We start from the raw sequence: 15425 nt of genomic DNA, 5'->3' as shown, positions 1-15425 counted from the left end.
GGAGTTAAGAATGAAGGTGAAAGGATTAATATTCAGTGTTACTTTTATTGCAAACATCTACAGGAAGAAAATGAATTCTGGGCCTGGCTCCTGAGATGCAGGTTACCTCCACCCAGGCAAAGGAGGCATGAGTAATTAATAATCCACTTCAAGGTTCATAACCCCCAACTCCTCCCCAAAGTAGTCATCAAGAGAGGCAACAGCCAGCTAATGGGAGGATTGCTTAGTACATCTCATGCAGATTGAAGCACCTCTGCCTCAAGGTTTTCTCTTCTTTGCCAACTCAGGAAGCAACTGGTTCCGTGAACTCCTGGAGGGAACATTAAGTCCCTTTCAACCACAAATCAGCCACCCAGTCTTAGCTTCTTTAAGAGTTAAAAACAACATAGGGATCTGGCCATCAGTCAGTGACTGTATTTTTCACTCAGCCCCACAGTAGCTGGAAAGTTATTTTTGCTAGAGAACCGAGTCTGTTACCAAAATTCAGTGCACAATATACACAGGGACCTAACTCACCTGTTCATCTAAATCCAAGAAAGACAGTTATTGCCTTTGGGGGGAAACATTTAAAAAGCTAACTTTCATCAATAATGACCAAACAAATATCAGGCTGAATGCACTGGTTAATTCTGATGCATTTTCAAAGTTCTTCTTCCCACTATAACAGTTTCAGACTTGGGTGTACATAAAAGTTGTTTCAGAAAATTTATTAAAAATGAAGGATCCTGGACCCCACTCCTAGAAGTTCTGATTAAGTAAGTCTTAGGTGAGGCTGAAGAATCTGTGTGATTACTAAAAAGAACTCAAGTGATTTGTGATACACAAATTACTTGAACCAGATTTTCAGGAGCAAACAGCTAGTACTTACACATTTAACATCCATGGACTAAACATTCTCCATTTTGACTCTTTTTATCAAATCTCAATTGTGAATGTCATATGGAACATATCTGATGCATGAACTGAAATTTATGCACATTATAAACAGTTGATTTGCAGGAGTAAGCCAATAAGCTATGTTGCACATCTCAATATAGCTTTATTTTTGTCGGCTCATTATTTTTGCAAAGATCCTCACAAGATGGCTTCCCCTTCCTTCCCCCCAAAAAGGAAGAAAAAAAAAAATCTTCCCTGGGAAACAGTCATCAAATAAGTGAGAAAGTTTATGAGACATTGAAAAGGTAGCGATATATAACAGCTTGATAGAAAAACAATCCAGAGCAATTGAGATGAACTCATGGAGCCACTTCTATAAGATTCTCAGCTATTGGTCAGAGATAAATAAGAGAAGACATTCACAGAAAGACAGACAAGATGAAAAGGGAGAGGGCTATATACCAGATGAAGGAACAAGATAAAATCCCAGAAAAACAACTAAATGAAGTAGAGATAGGCAACCTTCTAAAAAAGAATTCAGAATAATGATACTGAAGATGATCCAGGACCTCTGAAAAAGAATGGAGGCAAAGATCAAGAAGATGCAAGAAATGTTTAACAAAGATCTAGAAGAATTAAAGAACAAACAAACAGAGATGAACAATACAATAACTGAAATGAAAACTACACTAGAAGGAATGAATAACAGAATAACTGAGGCAGAAGAACAGATAAGTGACCTGGAAGACAGAATGGTGGAATTCACTCTGTGGAATGGAATAAAGGAAAAAGAATGAAAAGAAGTGAAGACAGCCTAAGAGACCTCTGGGACAACATTAAACGCAACAACATTCGCATTATAGGGGTCCCAGAGGAGAAGAGAGAGAGAAAGGACCCGAGAAAATATTTGAAGAGATTATAGTCGAAAACTTCCCTAACATGGGAAAGGAAATAGCCACCCAAGTCCAGGAAGCACAGAGAGTCCCATACAGGATAAACCCAAGGAGAAACATGCTGAGACACATAGTAATCAAATGGGCAAAAATTAAAGACAAAGAAAAATTCTTGAAAGCAGCAAGGGAAAAACGACAAATAACATACAAGGGAACTCCCATAAGGTTAACAGCTGATTTCTCAGCAGAAACTCTACAAGCCAGAAGGGAGTGGCATGATATACTTAAAGGGATGAAAGGGAAGAACCTACAACCAAGATTACTCTACCCGGCAAGGATCTCATTCAGATTTGATGGAGAAATCAAAAGCTTTACAGACAAGCAAAAGCTAAGAGAATTCAACACCACCAAACCAGTTCTACAACACATGCTAAAGGAATTTCTGTAAGTGGGAAACATAAGAGAAGAAAAGGACCTACGAAAACAAACCCAAAACAATTAAGAAAATGGTCATAGGAGCATACATATCGATAATTACCTTAAACGTGAATGGAGTAAATGCTCCAACCAAAAGACACAGGCTTGCTGAATGGATACAAAAACAAGACGCATATACATGCTGTCTACAAGAGATCCACTTCAGGCCTAGGGACACATTCAGACTGAAAGTGAGGGGGTGGAAAAAGATATTCCATGCAAATGGAAATCGAAAGAAAGCTGAAGTAGCAGTACTCATATCAGATAAAATAGACTTTAAAATAAAGAATGTTACAAGAGACAAGGAAGAACACTACATAATGATCAAGAGATCAATCCAAGAAGAAGATATAACAATTATAAATATATATGCACCCAACATAGGAGCACCTCAATACATAAGGCAACTGCCAACAGCTATAAAAGAGGAAATCAAAAGTAACACAATAATAGTGGGGGACGTTAACACCTCACTTACACCAATGGACAGATTATCCAAACAGAAAATAAATAAGGAAACAGAAGCTTTAAATGACACAATAGACCAGATAAATTTAATTGATATTTATACGACATTCAATCCAAAAACAGCAGATTACACTTTCCTCTCAAGTGCGCATGGAACATTCTCCAGGATAGATCACATCTTGGGTCACAAATCAAGCCTCAGTAAATTTAAGAAAACTGAAATCATATCAAGCATCTTTGCTGACCACAAAGCTATGAGATTAGAACTGAATTATAGGGAAAAAAACGTAAAAAACACATACACATGGAGACTAAACAATACGTTACTAAATAACCAAGAGATCACTGAAGAAATCAAAGTGGAAATCAAAAACTACCTAGAGACAAATGACAATGAAAACACAATGATCCAAAACCTAGGGGATGCAGCAAAAGCAGTTCTAAGAGGGAAGTTTATAGCTATACAAGCCTACCTCAAGAAACAAGAAAAATCTCAAGTAAACAATCTAACCTTACACCTAAAGGAACTAGAGAAAGAAGAACAAACAAAACCCAAAGTTAGCAGAAGGAAAGAAATCATAAAGATCAGAGCAAAAATAAATGAAATAGAAACAAAGAAAATAATAGTAAAGATCAATAAAACTAAAAGCTGGTTCTTTGAGAAGATAAACAAAATTGATAAACCATTAGCCAGACTCATCAAGAAAAAGAGGGAGAGGACTCAAATCCATAAAATTAGAAGTGAAACAGGAGAAGTTACAACAGACACCGCAGAAATACAAAGCATCCTAAGAGACTACTACAAGCAACTCTATGCCAATAAAACGGACAACCTGAAAGAAATGGAAAAATTCTTAGAAAGGTATAACCTTCCAAGACTGGACCAGGAAGAAATAGAAAATATGAACAGACCAATCACAAGTAATGAAATTGAAACTGTGATTAAAAATCTTCCAACAAACAAAAGTCCAGGACCAGATGGCTTCACAGGTGAATTCTATCAAACACTTAGAGAAGAGCTAACACCCATCCTTCTCAAACTCTGCCAAAAAATTGCAGAGGAAGGAACACTCCCAAACTCATTCTATGAGGCCACCATCACCCTATACCAAAACCAGACAAAGATACTACAAAAAAAGAAAATTACAGACCAATATCACTGATGAATATAGATGTAAAAATCCTCAACAAAATACTAGCAACAGAATCCAACAACACATTAAAAGGATCATACACTATGATCAAGTGGGATTTATCCCAGGGATGCAAGGATTCTTCAATATACGCAAAACAATCAATGTGATACACCATATTAACAAATTGAAGAATAAAAACCATATGATCATCTCAATAGATGCAGAAAAAGCTTTTGACAAAATTTAACATCCATTTATGATAAAAAGTCTCCAGAAAGTGGGCAAACAGGGAACCTACCTCAAGGTAATAAAGGCCATATACGACAAACCCACAACAAACATCATTCTCAATGGTGAAAAACTGAAAGCATTTCCTCTAAGATCAGGAACAAGAAAAGGATGTCCACTCTCACCACTATTATTCAACATAGTTTTGGAAGTCCTAGCCACGGCAATCAGATAAGAAAAAGAATACAAATTGGAAAAGAAGAAGTAAAACTGTCACTGCTTGCAGATGGCATGATACTATACATAGAGAATCCTAAAGATGCCACCAGAAAACTACTAGAGCTAATCAGTGAATCTGGTAAAGTTGCAGGATACAAAATTAATGCACAGAAATCTCTTGCATTCCTATACACTAATGAGGAAAAATCTGAAAGAGAAATTAAGGAAACACTCCCATTTACCACTGCAACAAAAAGAATAAAATACCTAGGAATACACTTACCTAGGGAGACAAAAGACCTGTATGCAGAAAACTATAAGACACTGATGAAAGAAATTAAAGATGATACCAACAGATGCAGAGATATACCATGTTCTTGGATTGGAAGAAGCAATACTGTGAAAATGACTATACTACCCAAAGCAATCTACAGATTCAATGCAATCCCTATGAAATTACCAATGGCATTTTTTACAGAACTAGAACAAAAAATCTTAAGATTTGTATGGAGACACAAAAGGCCCCAAATAGCCAAAGCAGTCTTGACGGAAAAAAACGAAGCTGGAGGAATCAGACTCCCTGACTTCAGACTATACTGCAAAGCTACAGTAATCAAGACAACATGATAGTGGCAGAAAAATAGAAACATAGATCAATGGAACAAGATAGAAAGCCCAGAGGTAAACCCACACACCTATGGTCAACTGATCTATGACAAAGGAGGCAAGGATATACAATGGAGAAAAGACAGTCTCTTCAATAAGTGGTGTTGGGAAAACTGGACAGCTACATGTAAAAGAATGAATGTAGAACACTCCCTAACACCATACACAAAAATAAACTCAAAATGGATTCGAGACCTAAATGTAAGACCGGACACTATAAAACTCTTAGAGGAAAACATAGGAAGAACACTCCGTGACATAAATCACAGCAAGATCTTTTTTGATCCACCTCCTAGAGTAATGAAAGTAAAAACAAAAGTAAACAAATGGGACCTAATCAAACTTAAAAGCTTTTGCACAGCAAAGGAAACCTTAAACAAGACGAAAAGACAACCCTCAGAATGGGGGAAAGTATTTGCAAACGAATCAACGGACAAAGGATTAATCTCCAAAATATATAAACTCTTGCAGCTCAATATTAAAAAAAACAAACAACCCAATCCAAAAATGGGCAGAAGACCTAAATAGACATTTCTCCAAAGAAGACATACAGATGGCCAAGAGGCACGTGAAAAGATGCTCAACATCACTAATTATTAGAGAAATGCAAATCAAAACTACAATGAGGTACCACCTCACACCACTTAGAATGGGCGTCATCAGAAAATCTAGAAACAACGATTGCTGGAGAGGGTGTGGAGAAAAGGAAACCCTCTTGCACTGTTGGTGGGAATATAAATTGATACAGCCACCATGGAGAACAGTATGGAGGTTCCCTAAAAAAACAAAAATAAAATTACCATATGATCCAGCAATCCCACTACTGGGCATATACCCAGAGAAAACCATAGTTCAAAAAGACACATGAACTCCAATGTTCATTGCAGCAATATTTACAATAGCCAGGTCATGGAAGCAACCTAAATGCACATCGACAGACGAATGGATAAAGAAGTTGTGGTACATATATACAATGGAATATTACTCAGCCATAAAAAGGAACAAAACTGGGTCATTTGTTGAGATGTGGATGGATTTAGAGACTTGTCATACAGAGTGAAGTAAGTCAGAAAGAGAAAAACAAATATCGTATATCAACGCATATATGTGGAACCTAGAAAAATGGTACAGATGAACTGGTTTGCACGGCAGAAACTGAGACACAGATGTAGAGAACAAACGTATGGACACCAAGCGGGGAAATCGGTGAGGGGCTGGGGGTGGTGGTGTGATGAATTGGGCGATTGGGATTGACATGTATACAATGATGCATATAAAATTGATGACTAATAAGAACGTGCTGTATAAAAAAATAAAATAAAAATCAAAAATTAAATAAAACAAATAAACAAATAAACAATTTGAAAAAGACACATGCACTCCGATGTTCACTGCAGCACTATTTACAATAGCCAGGTCATGGAAGCAATTAAATGCCTATCGACAGATGGGCATTTATTGAGATAACTAATAAGAACCTTCTGTATAAAAAAATAAATAAAATAAAATTCTAAAATTCTAAATAAATAAATAAGTAAATAGCCAAACAAACATAAATTGAATTTCTACAGAAATAACTAGCTAGTACTCTTTTAAAATATCAATGTCATAAAACATAATGAAAAGCTGAGAAAGTAGTCCAGAGGAAAGAAGACTAAAGAGGCATAATGACTAAATAAAATACTTGTTATTGGATTTGCTCCTTGAAGAAAAACAAAAACAAACAAAAATCTATAAAGGACATTATTTAAAAATTGGCAAAATGGCCTATATTTAGATAAGGGTATTATATAAAAATTAAATATCCTGACTTCAGTAGTTTTACTGTGGTTATTTCTCAGAATGTCCTAGTTCTTAGAAGATGAATGCATAGTAACTTGCATATGAAAGGTTATGACATCTGCAGCTTGCTCTCAAATATTTCAGACAAAAAAAAAATAGGTAAAAATAAGTAAATAAATAAGAGAATATGAGAATGTGCACACAGACACACATATACACACTCATACACATTTAGACATACTCATATTCCACCACTAAAAAACAGGGTAGGGCTTCCCTGGTGGCGCAGTGGTTGAGAGTCTGCCTGCTAATGCAGGGGACACGGGTTCGAGCCCAGGTCTGGGAAGATCCCACATGCCACGGAGCAACTAGGCCCCTGAGCCACAGCTGCTGAGCCTGCGCGTCTGGAGCCTGTGCTCCGCAACGGGAAAGGCCGCGATAGTGAGAGCCCCGCGCACCGCGATGAAGAGCGGCCCCCGCTTGCCGCAACTAGAGGAAGCCCTCGCACAGAAACGAAGACCCAACACAGCCAAAAATAAATATAAAAATAAATACATAAATAAATAAAATATTTAAAAAACAAGGTAACTGAGCAAATCAGTTTCTTCCTGGCAGGTCTAAGTTTCTCAACTACAAAATAAGTTTATAGAAGTAATTCCCTGTGACACAAATATCTATGATTTTATTTGCCAAAAACTTTGCTGAACTCATTGTAGCGCCTGTGATAGTGTTATTCACTTTACCTTCATACTGAGTACCAACTATTTTTTATTTCTGAGTTATTTATCCTTCGTATCTTTCTTTTATTTTTGTGTTTCCGTACTGCCTATCAGTATTTAGATAGGACTCACTTAAAGTATATGTAAGTATACGTCTTTTACACCTATACTAGTCAGGCTTCCAAAAGCAAACAATTGGCACATTCAAAGTAGGTATCTGGAGGAGAGTTTAATAAACTATTTTATAAGTTCGGGCATTTGTTAGGAAATCACAAGGAGCAGTGCAGTACCCTGGGGCTAGTAACTGCAGGGGAGCTGTTGTCATCATTAGGAATGAAGGGACCATGGGACAGGCAAACAAGACCTCCTGCCAAGGCCTGTGCTCACTGGAGAGGGAGGCAAACAATCCATGGAACTCTGCAGAAAGGAAATCAGGGAACTAAATTCCCCACCTCATTTTTCTCCCTCCTCCCACCCTCCTGCTAGTGCTTCCCATTGTTCAAACCAAATCAGAGGTCAGAGGGCAAGAGAGCCCTTGGATAAAATCCATAAGGATTATTAGCTTCTTGGGGCACGACCATGGTGAAAATGCATGAAGAGTGTGATTCTAGAGAGAAAAAAAAATGGAAAAATTTTCAGCACAATTATTCTTATTTCTTCTGTAGAAACCAATGGCAGTCCAACATGAGGTTACTGCAAATTCCCACCTGCTTAACAATTCTCAGTCACCTCTGGATTCAGTATCCTGTTTAAGTTTAAATCTAAGGTTCATGTTGCCTTATGAATGTTACTTTATCTCTGTTTCTTATCAGACTTGGAACTTGGCTGCCTTCCCTTGATTCCTATAAAGCAACCATTTGCATGAGGCCAGTGTACACAGAGCAGACTTCACTAAATGGTTAGAGAAGTAGGGAGGTTTAGACACAACAATGCAATAAAAGTTGGATGTTCATAGTCTCCAAAGACTCAATCATCCCCACCAGTTTGGGATCCCATCTCTTGCCATGTTTTGGGTCCTTTTCCTACCCACCATCAAATCCTAAATAAGGATCCATCTTAAAAAGTAGTTGGAGGAAACTTAGAAATCATGCAGTCCTCAAGCTCTCCTTCTCACAGAACCCTATACATTTCACTTGCTTCTGTATCCTCCCCCTATCATGCTGTCCTATAAGTTCTTTAGTTACCATCTTGCTGCCCCACTAGACTTCAGATGGTTTTTGAGGGCTAAGTCATTATCACATCTGGATCTCCAGGGTCTACCATCATACTTTAATGAAGTAGGCACTCAATTAATGCTTCTTGAATAAATGTGTGATCTTCCAGGATATGACATCCCCGCTGTGCATGCACACACACTTTTCACCACGTACAGGTTTATAAAAACTGAGGCTCTCAGAAGAGAAATAACACACCTCAGAATCCAGGTATCCTACCTCTTCAAATTGATATTCTCCATAATACCCTGCTAATTCAGTTGTTTACATATAAGTGTGCTCAGTGAATTTTCTTATCCTAGCTCTGCTATAAAACATCTTTACAGCTTTTTCTCAGCAAGTTATACTTAAGAGGGACAAGTTAAAGAAAGAAAATTTCTCCTGATGGAAAAATTCCCTGCATCAATATCCTAGCATTTTCATCAACATGTATAAATTTGTTGTGTTTACAATATTAATTAATATTGAAAACTGCAAGTAGAATCAATCTTTGAAATCGTCATTAAACTGAAAAAAAGAGGAAAGGAATTAACACTTGGTGATGGAGATTTGGACCCTTTTATTTCTAACATTCTGCCTAATACTTTGTACCCAAAGATTTTCTCTGGTTAAGACAGCAAAGAAACAGTTCTGGCAAATGGTGTATTTTGTTTTCCTAATGAAAATCCATGAGGGAAATTTTAAAAATATTTCAAAACATCTCATTGCAAATCTGTTAACTTTCTTTTAAGAGATTTTTGTTGTTCCATCAGAGAATGTTGCTTATAATTTCATTATTGCTCATCATACTTTCATGACTCATTAATTAGCTTTATATCCAAAATGAACTGAATATTTTTACTCAACTATTCAACTGTCTAAAACCTGACAAAGTGAAAACACAGTATCATCTTCCAGAAATCTCTGTGCCTCCAGGTTGATCAGTTTCCCAGGTACTTCCTAGATGCTACCAACAGTGGAAAGAAAAACTTCCCCTCTGTGCTGTATCCTGCAAAACTTTCCTCCCCATACCATATTCTGCAAACCCTTTCTATGCCCATAGCTTTCCATTATGTATTTTCATGACCATTATGGACAAAATGAAAGTAAAGTTTTTATGATAAAGTCACTCCAGAAATGTATTTTTCAAACAGCCACCTGACTTATTTGTACAAGTTCTCCACTGATTTATGTTCGATAGCGTAAAAACAGCCTTTAACTACTTTTCTTGTCATACCTGTTGACTTTTGTCTTCCTTTGATCTCATCTTATATGCAAGGAAATGATTCAAGTATATAAGGCTTTTCTCCAAACTTATTAATCAGAATCTGCTAGAGCAGAGGCAGGTAATCTGCAAGTTTTAAAGGACCTCCAATAACTGTGATGATTAGCTAGGTTTGGGAACACTCCACCAAACTCAAGAATGAATCCAACACTGAAATTAATTGTGAAATACTTATGTACGTATGTTAATGTCTTTTTTTCTGGAAAGAGGATGGTTTTTCTTTTTTAAATTTTCAAAGGCATTTTTTAAGAATGGGACAGACACATTATGAAAATAACTCATATACTGAAAAATTTGTAATATTTTAGCATCTCAAGTATCTGACTTAAGGTCAAAATAGAATCATCTTTCCTAAATTCTGTTCTCTACTTATTAAAAAGAATTATAGTTCCAGAGTACATGGGTCTAAAGAGCCATAACAGAATGATTCCTACTCTATGCCAAAAAAGTATTTCTAAATGTTCCTGTTAGCTTATGCGCCTTCCTTTACTGAACCTCTCAACAAACTTCTCCAGTATCATTTATTGCTTCTATATCAGTATCTACTTTGGACACTTCCACAGCCACCCTTCTCTCATCATTTATCCTGGGTTACTGTGCACAAACAGGCTGCTCACGTCCAAGGACACCGGGCAAAGGAGGAAAATGGCTCCATGCATCAACCCAGTGCTGCATCTACCCAGGGGGGTGACTTTTTTGTAATTCATATATGTGCTACCAGTGGTCCTGCCTTTTCCCACTCTTTCTTTTTCCTACCGGAAGGAAGAGCATATGCATGTACAAAAATAAGAATTCATGCATAACCTGTCCCCTTTCATCCCATAGTCTTGATTCTTCTTGGATCTTCTAAAGAATAGAAATGTTTAAGTCTATTTCTATGTTTATGTATTAACCACAATTAAGGAAAGTCAGAGTTGAGATAATAACAACAATAAAATCTCCCTACTTCATAATTAATAGATTCTATGGTATGTCATGACTCTTAATAAGTAACTTAAATATTCATTTGATTACATTTCCTCATCTATAAAATTAAATACTTCACTCACAGGGCAATTGGAAGTTAGGAGGTTCTAAAATGATAATGTACATGGAAATATTTTGTAAAACCCAACAAATGATAAAACTATAAAATTACATTAACATTATCAATATAATTACAATTAAAATTTACTGCTGACAGAGAAAATTGTGTATTACTATGAGAATACACTGAGAATAAGTCTTATCTCTGATTTCAAAGAGCTTACAACTCAGTGAAGGACCTTAGACAATCTATACAAATAATTTACCATAGATTAGAGTGGAATACTAAATTCCAATTGAGTCAAGTGAATAATAAAAGCAAAATTATAGTCGTTCAACTGGCATAGTACAAGAAAGCTTGTGGAGGATATAGTAGTTAAGCTACACTTTAAAAGATGGTTAGGATTTGAGTAGAAGCAACGGTTGGGAAAGCCTGAGAAATGCTACCTTTAATTAATACTCTTTTACTTTCAAGTTCTTCCTCTAAGGAGTGTTCCAAAAATTAAATAAACTTCTGATCTTCCCAGGCAAAGTCATCAGAAGCATAGCATAATGGTACAATCAATAATAGATAGATCAGGATTAATAAGAGAAAGGCAATTAGGAGAAATGAAGGTCACATTGGCTTGGTGCCCTACCGTGTAAGAGCGCTGGTTACCTTGTCAATTCCACCTTGCTCATGGTAAAGGGTTCATTCGAAAGTTTGGCATAAAAATAATCAAGTTGATAAAAGAGATATTTTCAAGTACAATATGTCCCTTTGGGCGTGGAGTAAAGAGTTCTGACTCCAAATTAAGTCATCTTTTAGGGATCTCAGAATTTAGAGGGGCTCTCCTTAGGGAAATACTCTGTGGAGAAAAGTCTCCTCTTCCTATTTGGTTTTCAGTTTATGTCTCAGGTTAGGGCATGCTTCTGAGGTCCAGCTCTAATGCTGACTCTTTAAAAACAAACTTAGCCTCTCATACAAGTGATTTGGGCCAAAAATAAAATGAAACAGCTTTCTCTGGAGACACAGAGAATTATGAAGAATTAGAAAAATACTTAATAACCAAAAAAAAAATCCAGATAACACAGGTTACACTGTAACATTTACATTTGCCTTATATCTTTAGGGGCATGTAATGGAATTCATGGCAGGTGAATTTTTTATTAAACAGTAATTACTCATCAAAGAAAGCAGGAAGGGCTTCCCTGGTGGCACAGTGGTTAAGAATCCACCCGCCAATTCAGGGGACACGGGTTCGAGCCCTGGTCGGGGAAGATCCCTCATGCCGCGGAGCAACTAAACCCGTGCACCACAACTACTGAGCCTGCGAGCCACAACTACTGAAGCCCACACGCCTAGAGCCCGTGCTCCACAACAAGAGAAGCCACCGCAATGAGAAGCCTGCGCACTGCAACGAAGAGTAGTCCCCGCTCGCTGCAACTAGAGAAAGCCCGCGCACAGCAACCAAGACCCAACTCAGTCAAAAATAAATAAATAAATTTATAAAAAAAAGAAAAAAGAAAAGCAGAAGGGAGCACAAAAACACTATTAGTCCTTTCACCTTAGGCTTTCTTGTTCTCTTTCTGATGATTCTCCTGAAATTGGTCACATGGGACCTTCTGAAAGAGTAAGTACTAAAAATATTTGTTGAATTAACAAATGAATGAACGAATGAATTGATAAAGCAGAGATAAGAAGATGAAAGCATTTAAACCTAAAAAACACATGGTTACCAAATAAAACCTCATTAGCACTGGAAACAACAGCAGTGGACCCATCATTTATTGAGTGATTACTGTATGCCAGGCATGGTGCTTAGATTTTTACACTCAGTAATGAATATTCATCACAGCAGCCCCTTAAGGTGGGTTTTACTATTAGGTCAGTTTTATAGACAAGGAAATTGAGGCTCAGTAACATGTCAAAGTTCACACAGCTCAGAAATAGTCAGACTGGAATTCAGAACCAAACCTATACAATTCCAGAGCTAAACTCTTAATCTCTGTAGGGGTTTCTATCCCTATTATATTCTATTCAGGTTTGACAGAAGATTTCTAGATTTGGAGAAAAAGGGACAGTAAACGAGAACTTGAACTATTTGGTGGATGGGATGGAGATTATAAAAAAATCTTTGTGTAGGAATTTACTTGAATTGTGAATTTAGGTAAATGTATAAGACAAGCAGATTTATTTTTTGTGTACATTTTCTATGCAAGATGCTACCCTATTAATCTCAATCCAATTTTGAATTATGTTTCCATATTATATATGTTTTCTTCAGTTATGGTTGCCCTCAGTAATAGTAATAGCCACAATTTTTAATAAATTCACAGATTCCACAGGGGGTCTTTAATACTTTAATATTGTTAATACACACTTCAATACTGTTAAGTGAGAAGGAAAAGTACCTGGAGTTCATGACCCAACTACTCCCAGGGTCACATGGTAATAATACTTAGTAGCCTGGGTTATCCCTACTCTTTGCAGTGGTGGAATTTTTTGTGACATAAAGAAACTATTTCTAAGCATTAATTTAATCATTCATCTTGGTGCTACCTACAGTCTGTGTTCTAGAAGCTTCAGTCGAATTCTCTTATCCATTGCCCACTTCCCTGATCCATTCACTTTATCTACAAATAATTGAACCAGGTATTTTTCTAGTGAAAGGAAACGAGTTCAATTAAATTAACTTGGAAAATTAACTAATAAATTGAGTGTCTGCTGCCTCAGCTGTAAAACAAAATAAAATATAACAAATTAGAAAGGGAAGGAGGTATAATAATACTATCTGTACAACTGTCTTTACTCTGTGTTTGAGGCGATTGCATCAAATACTATAGGAAGACAATAAGAAAATGTGAGCTGCTGTGTTTAGGAGGCAGGCACTCAGGTGAAGGAAGACTTCCATTAACTAACTCTTTTCCAGAAATTCTAGAAGATTAGGTAACAAAACACTCCTGTTTTTCCCCAGAATCCTTGTCCCTCATTTCCTGTAACCAAGCGACACCAAACAGTGACTTAGCTCACTACCAGGCGATTTGATATAAGTCCTTGGAATAATGCCTGCAGCTTTCCATGATACTAAAATGCATTTTCTTCCCTAATTCTTAAATTTAAAAAAAAAGTGCTTCTTTATTGTAAATATCAGATACAACACATTATCTCTATTACAGTTGAAATCACTACCTCTAATAAACATGTCTAGAGAGAACAGGTAAGAGAATAAGATAGGTATAGGGGAAAAGACTATTTAAAGTTGATAAACTTAAAAAATGAAAAAAACCAGTTATGTATTTTTCTATAAAAGGGTTTTTTCTCTTCCCATAAATCACTGTCAACTTTCTAGTCCCATACATTATTGAGTTTATCTGTATCATCATCAAGAAAATGCAGTTGTTATTCTCATTATTATTAACAAATAATTATAAACCAGGTTATTTACCTACATGATTTTATTTATCAACATCATTTTAGAGATGAAGATTTTATGCCAAACCAGCATTTAAAACCATATCTGTCTGGCTTTGAAATCTGGGATCATTTCTTTCTGCTACATTGTACCCTAAGTATAGTACTGTATATGACAATTTGTGAGAATGTTTTGTTACGAAATTATTAGTATCTGCTTAATTATATAATTTTAAGTTTGCTACATCCTTGAGGATGAATATTTTTATTCTCCAGCATTCAATTTATTGATAGGAATATACTTCAGGAGTTGTAATATATGTGGGGAAAGATGGCTATTATATAAAAATCTGATTTACAAACTTTAAATGAAATACATTTATCATTTAAGTTTATTTTTCTACAATATATCAACATGTAAAATGAAGACACTGTCTTTTAAAGATGTGTTTGCCTACTGAGGATTTTATAAGTCTCTGTAATAATAAAATCTTGTCCCTGCCTGAAAGTATCTCTATAGTTAGATCAGAGTGAAATAGAAAAAAATAGATTTCTTTCATGAACAATATATGTTCCATCAAAAGAACAAAGAAACAGAGCTCTAAATGCTGGGTTTTCTGCTTCCCTGAGATGTTTAAGACTGTCAGAGAATGACAGGTTCTGATGTTCTCATTCTGAATTTTAACCTTCCAACATATCCTTACACCATACTACACTCCAGGCACTCGGGGAATATGACGTTTATTGATCGCCCTCTCTATAGAACAGAGCTGAGCCCTTTTTATACATTACCTTGTATGATCCTCACAAGATTTGTTATTAGCTTATGGAAAAACATTGAAGCATATCTCTCTACCACAACTTGAAGGAAAATACGATTGTCCATTTTATTATTATATCAACACATAATGAGATATGTAACGCTACTTTAAAGAAACTATATGGGTTCTATGCCAGCAAGACTCAACTCTGGATAGAATGAAAGCTCCACATAGCCCCCAAAATAGGTGGAAGGATGGATACTCACATAAGAAATAAACCACAGGGGTTAATTTGTTATTGA

Source organism: Balaenoptera ricei, chromosome 2, assembly GCF_028023285.1.
Source record: "Balaenoptera ricei isolate mBalRic1 chromosome 2, mBalRic1.hap2, whole genome shotgun sequence".
Taxonomy (NCBI): Eukaryota; Metazoa; Chordata; class Mammalia; order Artiodactyla; family Balaenopteridae; genus Balaenoptera; species Balaenoptera ricei.
This window is presented reverse-complemented; position numbering follows the sequence as displayed.